This window comes from Macrobrachium rosenbergii, chromosome 42 (assembly GCF_040412425.1).
Source record: "Macrobrachium rosenbergii isolate ZJJX-2024 chromosome 42, ASM4041242v1, whole genome shotgun sequence".
NCBI lineage: Eukaryota > Metazoa > Arthropoda > Malacostraca > Decapoda > Palaemonidae > Macrobrachium > Macrobrachium rosenbergii.
In genome coordinates this window covers 23,061,323-23,076,920 of record NC_089782.1, presented here as the reverse complement: position 1 = coordinate 23,076,920, position 15,598 = coordinate 23,061,323, and positions in this window count along the sequence as shown.

The window sequence follows — 15,598 nt, the reverse complement described above, 5'->3', positions numbered from 1 at the left end:
TCTACACAACACACAAATACACTTGAATGTTAAAAACCATCCTGTAGCCCCTTCTTGTTAATTTGAAAAGTGCAATTGAAATGTGAGTGAGCAATTAGGTTTTTATCGTACAGGGTATATGTTTTTCTTGTCCCTTTTTTCCTCTTCCTTTAACTGTTTATCCTTGGGTTTGCAGTAGTTAGTAATCAGGTGTGCCATTCGTGTTTTGGAGAGTTAGGACATTCAGGATAAAATTCATTGTAATGTGCTGGAGAACTTTTGGTACCAACTTGCTATCAACATCCCCTTGAAATCTTATGTGTATCCCTCTGAAAGATTGATTCCTCTATGATAATGTTATCAGGCAAGACACAGTGGATGGGAACTGTTGTTATTTTTTTTTTTCCCAGATGAATTCTTTCTTACCGCTCCTTTTTTTCCCCTTTTTGTTTCATATTTCCAGTTACATAGATTTATTTCATATTCACTCATGAATATTTTATAGGGCTCAGCAGTACGTAGACCATCACAGCACTTCTGCTCAAAGTATGAAGAGTTTATGTGTTGAAAGATGCTTTATCTCTCCTCTCTCTCTCTCTCTCTCTCTCTCTCTCTCTCTCTCATGGTTGCTAGGGATGAGCTATTTCATCTTGGAGACCCAGCTCCTGGGTGTTATGTAAAACTAACTGGCTTTGAGTTTGATATTTTCAGACAGATTTTTTTTTTAAATAAATGAATTCTTTTGAGAATGGCATGTTATGTCTTAGGGGATTGTCAGTGTATTTCTGTTAACATAGATCGATACCTTAGACGTTGATTTCGACTATCTCTAGTGCTTCACATATTAATGTTAGATTTTTTTTTATTTAGAATATAAGTGAAATTAATATTCAGTATAAAGGTTACTTTTTTATATATGTATATATTTATGTATACATATGCATGGATGTATGTATGTATGTACAATGTATATACTGTGTATGTATATATGTATATATATACATATTTATATGTGTGTGTAAATCTTCCCCCATTGTAGTATGAAATCTTTCGCAGAGTAACACCCTTATGAGATAAAATTAACAACTCTGGCACGAACAGTTCCCTGGCGTTGAGACCAGCGGTACATTCAACATCAAAATATCAAGTGTTGTTATTCCCAACAAATAGAATTTTTATTTTATTTTTTTTTTTTTGTCTCTTGTAAAAATTCACTGAATTTGCTGCTCGTTCCTGATGTGGGCGTGTGAGCAGATGCAAACTTGTTTCTGTTTTGAGCTCATCTTTTCTTGCAAACTGTAATACGTTCGGATGTAAGCATGTTGACTTTTCGGAGGTCCTTAATTAAGGAATAATAAGATGGTAAAAATTCATGTAGAAATTCTATTAATCGCCACTGTAATGTATTTAGGTTTTAGGCAGGGGAAATTAAAGACTAACAAACATGGCCGTCTGTCTGCCATGTTGAAACTTATTTAGAAGACTTCTAAAACTTTCTATGTTATGGAGATATATTGCAGCAGAAGAGAAATGAGATATTGTGTCCTTGTATTGTTAATGAGGCTAAGGAAATTACTAAAACTGAGAGTGTTTTTGAGTGTGTCTTGGTGAGCTATGAAAGTACAGTACAGTATATTATTTATTGAACTGACTATAGAGAAAGACTTCCTCATTTAATCATATAAACTGTAGCTTAGTTGTGGGAGTCCTTTTTTTGCTTGGGATGAATTGGTATTTTATGATTATAAAAATGAGGATGATGATTATTTTTATTATTATTATTACTGTATTAATGATATTGTTATGATTATTATTATTATTATCATAATTATCATTATTATTATTATTATATGAGCTGTATTCTGTAATGTGTATTCTGTAACCTATGTATATTTTTATCTTAAAAAGTGTCTGATAATGAGTTGATAGATTCATATTATAGTTTATGTAACTGATGTAAGGATTTTCATTTATAACAACTTTTAGGAATTGCTTATGATTTTATGATAATGGCACAATCTGCTTGGCCAATTTTTCTTTTCTTTTCCTTTTTTCCGTGTTCTTAAAGTTACTTTGGTTATTTTTTTTTGAAGGAAAATGCACTCATCCCAAATTTTAACATGACATAACATCTGTCATGGATGTACAGTATAGAACTTGCTCTTTAATGTATGTTCAATGGGACTACACAAAATGATCAATTTGATGTTTCTATTAAAGGTGCACACAGTTAATTCAGGTACTTCATCGTTACCTGTCCGAGCCTTCCCAGTTTGTTGCATGGTTTTAGGGCAGATTAACGCTATTGTTAATGAATTTGGGAAAAAAAAAAATATAAGAATTACCTTTATTTCATGACCGCTCCTTTTCAGCAAACAAATGAAAAGCTTATGAATTCAGAGCTGAACGTGAGAGAATGTAATAAAAGTGTGATTTTAATATTAGCTTTCCATTGGCATTGCCATTTCCCTAAGCACCTCAACTGCTACTAACTACCTCTTGCTTGCTTAAGCTATGAAATGAAAAGGTTTGTCCTTTGTTTTCACCCACTTGCCTGTTGCTCCTTCAGGCTCTCTGGATGGAGACTTAGAAGAGTTTTATGGCAGGAATTGATAATTTGGCATCATATATACATTGATAAAACATTTTATCAATATTGAAGGCTAAAAGACTAATTATAACCATTTATTGTATTTGTTTTTCCATATTTAGTTCATTAATGAGTATTTCCCTCCCCTGATTACCAACTTTTGCTTTGAGGGCTCAAAGCCAAGTTGTTGGCATAACTTTGTAAGGAGTAATCCGCTAATGTGTCCTGTAATCTATTACTTTATTTTTGAATATTTAGAAGCTGGTACCATCTTCAGACTTGTGGTGGATGTTACCACTTGATTACATGCATGAGTTGACTCCAATCTTGAGGAATAATCTTAAGACTTGATAACAAATTTGATAATGTTGTATACCTAATTCACTGGAAATGTTTGTTATGCCTTAGAAAAAAAGGCTTGTGTGGTCTGCCTGTTACTATATTGACTCTGTTGAAGTAAATAATTTCCATTTAAGTTTCACAATATGTCATTTCTTGTTCTAGTGTTGTCTCACAGAAAGGAACTGCATAGTAAACAATGAATACTTTAGGTTACTGTGGGTTCAATTGATTCTATAATTTATATGAGAAGCATGAAAATCGTTTACATAGAATGGCACAAAATCTGCTTTTTCAATGCATATTTTTTTTAGGTGTGAAGTTCACCACCACCATGGTCCTTTATTCTTCAGCTTTTACGAGCAATCATATCTCCGTATTATATCTTTGAAGCCCGTGTTGAGAACATAATAGTGGATATGCAAAGAATATGGTATTGGTAAAGTTCACATGTTAACAGTATAAAGCAAGCGGTTACTTAGGGAGATGGTGGGTAACAAAAGGAGATTCAAAAGCTAAAGGGAGAGGGAAGCATGAACCATGGGACCTGCTGTAAATTTTTGGAAGAGAGATTTGTGGGATAAGCATTTTAAAGTAACCATTTAAATAGAGATCAAGTAATTCTAAGAAATTCATGAAGTGTGACTATTAACAATGACATTGAAAACAAAGAAAAAAAAAACTGAACGAGCTAATTTTTATCGGAAGTGTTAATTTTTCTGCTATATGCATGCTACTTGGCATATGGAAATGTGAATTAAACAGGAAATAAGTAGTTTTTCACCAACCCACCTGAACAAAAGAAAGATAAACCTTAGTAAAATGAAAGACTTAAAAAGTTATAATGTTGTTCATGTAAACCAGAAACTTTCAAGGGAAGTAAGTGAAAAGCAAATTTAAAAATCACCAACCAAGGGGTGCATACATTACAAAAAATCAAATGCAACCACCAATATTCATGTTTTCACAAGCTGGAGAGCTAAGTGAATACTACCACCGTGGTGACAAGTAACTCATTTAAATAATTTAATACCAGCTACATACTTATCGGTTAGGTTGGTGAGCTGCTTGTGAAAAGTGGCCGCCTGGTAGTATTCACCCTTAATGTTACCTTGAAACTTTGAAAGAGTGTGTCTTTGTGGAAGTAGATGAAGTAGTCTATTGTTACAGTAACAACTGTGTACAAGTCCCATAGTAAATAAGAGATCAGAAAATGAGAATGAAATTAGAAGGCAAAACAAAAATTTCAATAGCAAATTTTTGGTAAAATGCTAAATAGAATTTAATATATACTCTAGCGAAGTTTTGAAGTCTTGGACATTTTATTACAATCAGATTCAGTGCATACTTGTTTTAAATAGTATGTCCAAAGGAAATCCATATTGTAATGTTAAAGAAATAGAGGGGTTACGTATAAATCAACTGAGTATGCAAATGAAGGAACTAGTAAAACTGAGCAATGTATTTTATATGCCATGTTAGTGAGAATAGTATTGAGGAATTTGTTGTACTGTACAGTGTTTGTAAATAATATGCTTCTTCCAGTATTCTCTTAAAATGCCATAGAGAACACTTTGCTTAGTTTTTGTAGCTTTGCACATTTGTATACAAAATTATAGTGATTTATACTTGATTCAGTTATTTGTTAACAAGTATATCATTTTTCACTGTGGGTTTCCTTGAGGGTTTAATTAAAAATGCATTCAAAGTTTTGAACATTGTAATATAACAACCCAAAATAATAAATTGCCAATTTAAAGCACTAAATCTTGTTCGTTATCGTTCCTTCGATTTTACTGTGTGTAATCCATTGTTTTGTTATGTCAACATGGGATAGGATAACACATTATGTGGTATACACTTAACAGCATCCTGCAATGATGTAAATACCTTTAATCATTTTTTATTTTGCTTACCATCAGATTATCATCAACTAACTTTAAATCATTTCAGGATGCAAGGGGTCATTGCAGTCTTACATCGCCAACATTGAGGGAGACCATGAAATGAAGGTTGCTTTTAAATGTTGTGCAAAAATGTGAAGTAGTTTTGTTTGTAGCAGCCAGATTTATGCAGGCCTAGGAGCTTGTTGAAATAGAAAAGATCCCATGGGTACTTCATTAAGGGTCTTGATTCATTTCAGTTGGTATTCAGCTATCTTAAATCACTTATAGACCACTGCTCTTTGTTTGTTTCTAGTTCAAAGCTCTAAAATTATCTTAACTATACCAGTAGAGAAGTACAGTGTTTGGACCTAGAGACCATTGAGCTCTTCATTAAAGAGGTTTATGCTTGAATAGGGAGACCAGCTTCCAGTATTGGTAAGTGAAGAATGCATACAAGACACCTTTACTGTATGGCCGTGTGCAATCATTGTGCTGAGGAAAAGGAAGAAATCCATGTACTTAGACAAAAGGCAGCTAGTCCCAGAGTTTTCAGACTTTCGATGATATTTTTTTTTCATGTTCTTAGAGAATCTGGCTTTTGAAGGACAGCAGTGAGAAATAAATTTAGCTCTTTGGTCTGGATATCTGATGATGATGATAGATATCTATGTAATCCATCAAATATTGCGTCACTGAATTGCATTCCTGGCCCCAGTACTGTACCATATGGCCCAGATTTCTTATATTCATCATTCAAATGACCATTAACTTGTGCCAACGCTCAAGTTCTCTCAACTTGAAAGATAGGTAGCAGTGTATAAGGTAATCAAAGCGCTGTGGAAATTGCTCTCCCATGGCTGCAAATTTATATTGAATCTCGTACAATACTACTGCCAGCCAACCTTGCTGCTGTGCTCAAGTTCATAAATCCAAAAGGAAGAGTATATTTCTGTGGTTGAATAGCGTTCTGGTTACAAAGCTGCTATAATACCATTGTTGCTATTGATTAGTTGATTGGATCAGTGAAGCTGCATTGTGAAGACAGCCCAATGTAAGAGGTGTAAGAATCTTAGAAGGCTCAAAACATTTAGACCTGTTTGATGTATGCATTATTGAGAAGCATCAGGATGTAACCAGTGATGTTTTTGACTGCAGGTTACATTTAATTAAATATAAGCATGAGGCTGCTCACTAGAGGGGAGTTGAAGACTGCAGACCCACATAACACCCAGGAAAGGGTATTCAAGACAAACTATTCCACTGAGCAAAAACTTAACACTCGTGGTAGCTAGTCAGGAGTGGGTACAATGCTGTTGGTTGTTTATGGCATAATATTGATTGAACCTGCAGCTTTTAAATACAACCAATTGTTTTACCAAGGTTGCAAGGTTATTGTCTTGACACATATAGGTATACACCAACGGAAGGTAGAGAGAGCCTTTTCCATAATACAGTTTGCCTGAAGCACGGTCATGAACCTTCTAGCTTCATTTCCTCAATTCAGAGAAGCACGCTAAATTTTCGGATTATAAAATACCATGGAAGCTGAAGACTGTACCCTGAAATCCACTGTAATTTGACACTGAATGGCCTCCTTGACCCCAGTGCTAGGCTGTATAGCCAAGATTTTATATATTTGTTCATTGGGCTTGCTGTCCCTGAACAAAGTTCATGTCAATTTCAAGATTCTTCTTCAACTCCTATCAGTGTCTTTTGCGTCATCCTCTTCAGGCCAACATGATGTCTAATCCTCAGGACTCCCAACACAGTCTTAGTTCTTATGGGAGTGCTAACTGAATACTATGGAGATACCTAATGTGCCTGTAAAAGGAGACTCTTCCAACTATATGGAGAGCCATAATATTACAAGCTTGTTACCATGGTTTTTCGAACTACTATCTTGTGCAAAGAAGTTTTGTTAGTAGTATTGTAAAGGTAAGTTCCTCACCATGACCTTTACATTTCCTTCAGTTTCTTTTCGTGTGTTGCATATGCAACACCTTTGTCTACAGATTTTCACATAACGTTTGTTATATGAAACCTGTTTATCATAATTAACCTATCTCTATGTGGTGCATCAACTTGAAAGATTATGAAAGTGGTAACTCCTGTGCATGCCCACCTGACACTCTACAGTCACGTAAGGTGATGCCTCTCTTCTGTGTGACTTCTCAATGGTTGGGTGTGTACTGTGCTTCCCTGGATTTATATACTGTAGAGTTTTTCTCATGCTGTGATTCTGATATTTTGATATGTATATTTGTGTTCAGCAATATTCTGAAGTAATTTACAAATATTTGTAATCTCAGGTGTGTTAGTGTTAATAAGATTTTTGCTATTTTGTTTCATAGCATTTTTATTATGTGATTACTTGGCTTCACTTTTGGTATTCATAATTTAATTTCTTTTGAAATCAGTTATGCTCGCTTATCAGGATTTGTCATCACTGTGTAGAGTAGCTTTTGCCATTGCTTGTCCCTATTAAGGTTTTTCAATATACTTGATAAATTTTGATTTTCAACAATTCACAGTAACTTTTACCTTGAGCTCTTGTTTCTGTCTTGAATTTTCATATGCAATTTGATGTTTTCATTTAGTAGAGTATGTGACTTAATGTTTATTTATTATGATATTGTTTGTGCTAACATTATCTTCATTTTGTCTTAGTGTTTCCTTTTAGCTGGGGTTTAAGACTTGTCATTCTTTTAGATTGCTTTTGTAAGCACCAACAGTTTGGGCCCTTTCTCCAAGTCTTGTCTAGGGAGACCTGTGCCCTCCTGTTGCTTCCCAGTTGTCAAGAAGGTTCTACTTTTTGGGGGTGTTCTTTCTTCTCAAGTTTTAACACCCTGTATTGGATGTCATCATTTCATAACCTTCTTGTCACTGTTGAGGGGGGGATTTTCAGGTGTCTTCATCTGCTGCTGTTTCCTTCTCTTCCTGGCCTCCTAGCACAAGTGGCAGCATATCCACCTCATAACTGATCAAACCAGTACAATATTTGATAGCCAAAGCAAGTGACATGGGAACACCAGTGATGCATTTCATTTCATTTAGCATATATAATGGTGTGTTTGTCTTGAAATACCAACCCTTGTGCCTTTGATTCTTGGCACATGTACTACCTGTGGTTGCATTTTCCATTGCATCCAGTTTTTAAGGAAGCTACCTGGGTTTATGAGGTTGTCATTGGCTCCAACATGTTTTGTATGCATCTGTATACAATTCTCTTCAGTCTTATTTTCTTCATCCTCCTTTCTAGAATGGATTATGGCTAATTTTGATTGATGGGTCTCATAAAAGAGGCAATATATTTAAAATAAAAGTTTACCTTCAGGTCCTTGTGTCACCTTGTGGAGCATTGGAGTCTGACTGAACACTGGTATTGGTTGGATTTATTCTTTCAATTTCCTTCAAGTTGCTGTGACTGTGTCCACTTTGCATGTAGTAAGGCTAATTATGACAAATACGTTTGTTTAAAAACTTTTTTTATTGTAAAACTTTTTTTAAACTTCAGGAAAGAAATAAGTTATAGCAGTACTTTAAAGTATCATTTTATTGTTTGATTTTACAAATTTATAATAACACTTCGTGTGTTAGTGGGAACCATGCATCTGTATACAATTTTGCATCTGTATACAATTTTCAGGTGCAATGACGAGAACATAAGTATCTTTTTACAGTTCATTAAATAGATTTCATACAATCTATGGACCAAAATTACTCGATTACAAACCCATCTGACTTGGTGGAATTATCAGTGCAATGCACATTATTTAGAATTATTTTGTGTCACTTTTTTATAATTATCATTTTGAAATTTCATATTCACTCATTCTGATTACTTCGAGGATTAAACATCTACCATACTTGCATGTTACATCACTCATGCTTGGTGATTCATAATGTGCATGATTAAGCCTTAAGTAAAGAGAGTAAATCACCAAGTTATAGCTTTGATAATATTAGCGTACAAAATCTTTTGCTTTCACAGCATAAGAATATAAAGTTTGGCCCTGATTGGATATTTCATGATAGAAACAGCTCTTACATACCGCATGAGCTGAAGCGTTGTCAATGTTCTATTTTTTTTTTTATTCCTAAATGGTTAAATTCATATGATAAAGTTAAGTTTATTTACCATGGTATTGTTTTGTGAACCTGAGTCCGAGATAATGTGTCGGTGCTTCTCATATGGTTTTTGCTTTGAATTTCATGGTTTAGTTCGATATATGTTATAGCTGCCTTTCGTTTGTTTTTAGAATTTTGAGCTTCAATTTTGTTTCTTACGATTTCTTTTTTGTATGAACTTGTTCTTTGCTGTACCTTTTGTTATACAGTGCTGTATAGAATATCCTGAATATTTTTTACCCAGTATTATGCAACATAGGCAGCGGAAGCAGCATGAGAAAAATTAATAGAAATTGAAGGAAATGTGACCCATGCTGTGTGTAGCCAAAACATTTTTTTTTTTAAACAAGTTAATTCTTCACACAAAACCATATAATTTAGCCAATTTCATCGATAATGAAGGAAGCTAAATTATAAACAATGGGCTTGTTGCGGAACAAACTATAATAACAACTTAACTACAACCAAACAATACAAACAAAAGTGTATGAAATAAATAAAAAGCATTTTGAAGAATTTGGTAGTGGTACAGGTAGACTTTGGTTTGAGAATAGTAGTGTGATTACTTTATTATTATTATTATTATTATTATTATTATTATTATTATTATTATTATTATTATTATTATTATTATAATTCGTTTAACCAGACCACTGACCCAATTGATTTAGCTCTCACAGGGCTGACCTATGGTGTCCACTATCCTCCTGTCATAGGTGGGAAAGATAAAATTTTGTGAAGCAGTTAATCAGAGCTTGGTTATCTTGCTGGCTTTTGTGAAACGAAAATCTAAAATTGAATATTTATTGATAACATATTAATACTTGTGAAGAGAGCTTACAAGGCATATTCATCAGCAAAAGTTATTTTTCGATTTTCATAGAACAGAGCATTTTCCAGGAAGTGCATGTCTTCTGGTATTTCTGGTAATATAATGCCATAGTAATTTATTTGAATGTGTTTACTCAGAAGAAATCGTAACTAGATGAACTGATGAACTTGTTACGACAACAGTGAAAACTCAAGAATCACTAGTAAAATTTTGCATCACTGATGAAGATAAAAAGCATTTATGGCAGTGCTCCCAGTGAATGCCAGTCTTTAACCTCAAATACCTCACATTCATCCCTTGACACCAGAAAGGGAATAATAACGAAAATAAAAGAAAATAAATACTGTTGTGAATTCATCATGAATTCCAAGAGCTACAATTGTTGCAATTTATGCCTGAAAGGGTGAATGTTAATTACCAAACTTCAGCAACACTTTGGAATAAAATTTTATCCGGGGACTCACTTGATGATGGCACCCCTCCCTCCCTGTACGCCTTTTCAACAAGCAAAACTGCAGCCTATTACATTTATATTTAAGGGGACCAACATACGCCAGTAAGTGGTTCACAGTATATGCTGCCTTAAGTGCTTTAATTAGAATAACTGTGACCTGCTGCTATACAGTAACTGTAGTTCCACTCACAAGCGTGCTTAGGATTATACAAATACTGGTTCCACTTGTAGGCTACAAGGAACTGATTGACTGTTGTCTGCAAACCTGCAGTGTTTGCTCTTAACCAAAGGACAAAGTGAAATAAGTTGTTACACGAAAGGAAGTGTTGTTATAAGATTTGTAAAAGGGCGACGAATACGTCTAGCCTTATTTTTGCTGTAAAAGATATGGGTGAGGGCACAACCTGTAACCCTTTCTTTCAGAGTGCTTGGACAACAACCATACTCCACAGTTGGGGACTTTTCACATAAACATGTTGAAATGCGTTTATTTGTTAATACCATGTGATGGTTGCATCATAGTGAAAGAGATGAAACAAAATTCATGTATTCTGCTATAAACCCGAAAATTTTATTAAGAAGGGTTGGAGTCAGGAAGGGCATCTATCAGTAAAAATCTGCCAAAACAAATTATGCAACGAGTCTTTCGATAGTGTTATAAATGCTAGGACGTCGCCTGGCAATGACAGATGTCGCTGGCAAAGGAATAGATTAAAGGAGGACTTAAAGTATAGGCCCATACAGCTGGAAAAGGCTCATTGCAGCCCCAAATAATGGACTAAGCTGAGAAGATAAAACAAGTCAAAGGAATTGTACATCTGATACAATAAATATATAAAAAAATAATGCGTGAGCAACTTTTTCAGATGAGAAATGGTTGCCATTTCCTTGAATATTTTTTATTAATCTTCTAGTATATTCTCCAGGTGAAAAGGTTTTAGGCAGATGTTCAGATTTAAGGATGTACTGAGATGGAACACTATGAACAAAGTATAGTATAAAGCTTTGTTGAACATTGGACCTCCCAGACTTTAAAAGTGAAAAGGAAGGGAGGATCTTTCCTAGATAGTGACCTCCAAGGGGTTTGACCTTTGCGGCGTGTTTAGCACAAGCCCATTGGGGACCACCGTAAAAACATAAACAAAAGACTGTAAATATCATAAAGATAATGACCCCCAGAAATATTAGTCCTAGATAACGACCCCCGAAAACCCTGGGGCGGTGGGGTCACTATCTAGGAAAGATCCGGAAGGGAGATTTTTGGAGTCAGGAAAACTAGAAGCGAAGAAAGAATATCAGTCCTTAGAAGCAGAGTGAAATAAAGACAACGGTGCCGAAATATGCATCTCGGTGGTAAATACAATACAGTACAGTATGTCAATCTGGTAGCTTGGTGGTAATGTGGATGCGTAAGATGGGGGAAACAGTGTAGTGGTTATGATTTCCTTTAGTGAAAAAGCCAAGCTACTTTTTGTAGAGTGAAAAGGATTCAGAGGAGAGAAGAGGTAAGGTTCACGGGTAAGCTGAATTGATTGTTTTCCACTGCTGAAATTGGGAACTAGTGGAGTACCCAAAATTGCAACGCAGGGCAGCCATGGAACTTTGCCAAGTTACAGGCCACCCTTTCAGAAGTGTTCTTAAAATCAGATAGCAGAAGCAGTTAAAAATGTTAAGCGTACGTAAACAAAATAATACGCTAACTAAGAATGAAATAAAAAATTCAAGAAAAGTAACATTAGGCAGGGGACAATAACAATGATAATACTATTAAGTGACGATGTGAAAATAAAAGAGAAATTACAGTTGGGTCTGCTCAAATCCTTCTACCTTCTGCTGTAGAGCGAATTAATTTTCAGACTTCATTCTTATAGTCTGCAACGTCCGCTCCAAAAGTGGCCCGACCCCATCCAAGCCTTCTCTAGCCAAACTATGGGCGAGCCAGCCGGGAAGGTGAGTTCACCGAAGTCAGGTATCAGACCACACACGGCCACCTGAAGAGACTGACGCTCTCAAGTGACGCAAATGTACGATTAGGGAATTTGATATGTTTTCATTAATTATTTACGTTAGGGTTGCCATATCTGAACAGTCAAAATACAGGACGCTGCCCTCTTGAACCCCGCCCCCTTCCCTAAATAAAAAAAATGGAGTTTGTACGATCTGTCACTGATGTGCACGCGTGTATGATAAAATAATAGTAAAAAAACCTTACCTTAACATAAGGCTGATTATCTTGAATTTCTATTTAATCTAGTTGCAGTCTTCTTTGCTCATTATGTCTGTGGCTGCATGTTGTGGCGCGTGCCCATCCATATTTTTTAGAAAATCTGATACATTTCAGGAGAACTTTATTCGATCTTATGTAGTTGTAGAAGTCACTGCATGATGTCTCATGGAAGTTGTATTGTAATGTCAAGAGACCCTTCTCTTTCTCAACCTCTTTTCATGTACTAAGAATTATATATATTATATATATATATATATATATATATATATATATATATATATATATATATATAAAATTTATTCATTATATCTTGTTTATTTGTTATTGTTGTCGTCGTCATTGTTGTTATTTTTATTTTATTTAATTATCTTTTTTTTATATAAAAACTGAAATTCCGGACATTTGTAGAAATGTTAAAATTCTCCCCGGACGAGGATTTTGACACCTAAATGCAGGACATATCCGGGAAAATCAGGACGTATGGCAACCCTAACTTACGTACGCATTCAAACAAGTATCTTTGATAACCTCCTGGTTCCCAGATGGTAAATAAACAGGTTATCAAGCAAAACATATGTCTATGACAGCAAATATGACCGTGTTTGCAGCGTTCCTTCAGCCACTGGTCTCACCTTCTTTTTAGCTTACTTGACCTTCGTTCCAATTTCCTTTGTTTAGTTTTGCGGTCCAACCCCTCTTAACTATTACTTAGTGCAACTGTGAGGGGTTTCTCCCAGTTCCATCTTCAGATCCTTGCACATGATGTTAATTTTTAGGATCTAGTTATCTTCCCATTCAACCACTCTTAACTCCCTCTTTCCACCACCTGAATTAAATATGGCCGTTATGCTTCTTATGTAACCTATACAGTTATTCTTTTTCATACAGACACTTTAATTGTATATATAAGAGCGTAAGGTGTATTTGCATGCTTCCTTCATTAAGATACATCAGTCTAGAATCTTAATATTATGATTGCGACAAGGATCCTTTTATCTTAGTTCATCTTTTACTTGTAATCTTAAGATAAAACTGAATTTTTTTCTTGAAGTTTACTTTACCTACGACACGAGGACATGACGCATCTTTAGGGGAAAAAATTGACAGAAAAGGAATTAATACCTAAACATATACTTACACAAAATTCTAGTCGGCAACTTTTTATGGTTGGCAACGAAACTTGTTAATCTTCAAGAGTACACTCATGAAAAAGACCCGGGCACCAACCCAATTTAGGCCCATAGCGTGCCGTGTGCTTACGCGAGGCGCATCGGTAACGGGCCACCGTAGCTTGAGCAGAGCAGAATGGTGCATCAGCTGATCAGTGCCAGGTCTGTCTTTTGGCTGTTCGGACGTGTTGCAGTGTGATAATCCGCCAACTCCTCGACCCCTGTATGGGTGTGTGGAAATACGCCAAGGTGCCACGAAAATGAAACGAGTTCAATGAAACCTCCACAGGAACTGTACATCTGACGTGAAGAAGACTAGACCGAGAGACAAATAACAATCAATATCGGAGTTGTGACTTGAATAGCACTAGGACGTTGGAGGCCACCCCGTCCCTTGTCGCCGAACAACAACAGTATTTCGGCATTCTGAAGACTACGTTGTGAAGATGACGCACGAAATGAATGATTCGTCCTTGTTAACGTTCCGGAAAAAGTTACTGTTGGCAAAGTAATTAGAAGCTAAGAAGAATCTGTAATATTTTTGCTTAACGAACTACCATAGCACAAGTAAGTAGCCTGCACGGCGCCTGACAGACTTACGTTGTTGTACGTAGTAACAGTGAAAGTATTTTATACAGTGATAAGAATAAGATTGTAAGTTATCATCGCTTACTGGTGTTTAATTATCATCTCTGGACTCGTGATTGGGACCCGGTTTCTTAATCTCTTTTCTCTATTTATGTTTCATTCAGTATCTCCAGTTGATAGAGTGTTGAATTTTGATAGTTCTTCATAGATAATTGTGACAGAAAGGTTGAAAATAAATACCCTTATTACTATTCATTGTTATTTATTTTGAATTATATATATATATATATATATATATATATATATATATATATATATATTCGATTTTATTTATCAGTTTTTTTCACATAAAGGCATAATGTAAGCTATGCAAGCTTCTGTTCAAACCTTGGTAAGACCATCGGCTAGCTCAATAAGAATGTATTCTCGTTGTGAATAATAAATAACATGAACGCTCTCGCGCCCACATCTATAATCATTATTGCCTTGGAAGATGTACAAAGAAATCCATGCAAGAATGAATTCGTCGCCAGATCTGATATGCCATTACAAGTCTAGTAATCAAAAGTAGATTCAGATGTTTTAGAATGATTTAACGGTGTTATAGTTAACAGTCAAATGATTTCACTCATAGGTGACATATTTAGTATGGCATTAAATTACAGCTCGTACATTTACACCGTGATCAAGCCCTGCTAAAAGACGAAGGTTCCGCATTAATGAAACTTGCAACACACTTGAGCAGTTGGGTATAAAGGACAATATGCCGTAACGATTCTCGAAAACCAATAACTAGTTGGTAAAATCGTGTGCTTTAGAAAAAATTTTATTGGAGAATTTGCAATGTTCTGTTTTTTCGTAAATAGGGGTTGAACGGCAAATCACTGGGTTGTACTTTCGTATTTATTCAAATTTACCAATTTGCAAAATGTTATAGACGTTCGCAGTATTTGAGTACCAGTTAGAAATTACAGGAAAATGATGAAGAGAGAAAGACGCCCTTTTTACTCTAAAAAAAAAAAACGGTTAAAATGAGAGAGCAGAAACAAAGGAGTGTCTTTTAGAACCGAGTGAATTACGGACGAACCGTAACTAAAAATTAGGTACGGACTGAAATTGCTGTAACGGTCATTTTGATGTACTGCATGCAATGCTCGCCAGCTCTGAAATGGTGTCATTATGTAATTCAGGATTGTACCGTATCATCTGACATAAATGTGAGTAATCGTTTCCGCAGACGTGACGGGGATATTGTTTAAGCTATAGGCTTCCCACATTTCCTGATGTTTGGAATATGCAGTATATGGTGGTGTTAAAACTGTTACTGTTTTGATTTTTGAATGATCTCTACTACCAATATTATTGCTCTTGTGATATTATTATTATTATTATTATTATTATTATTA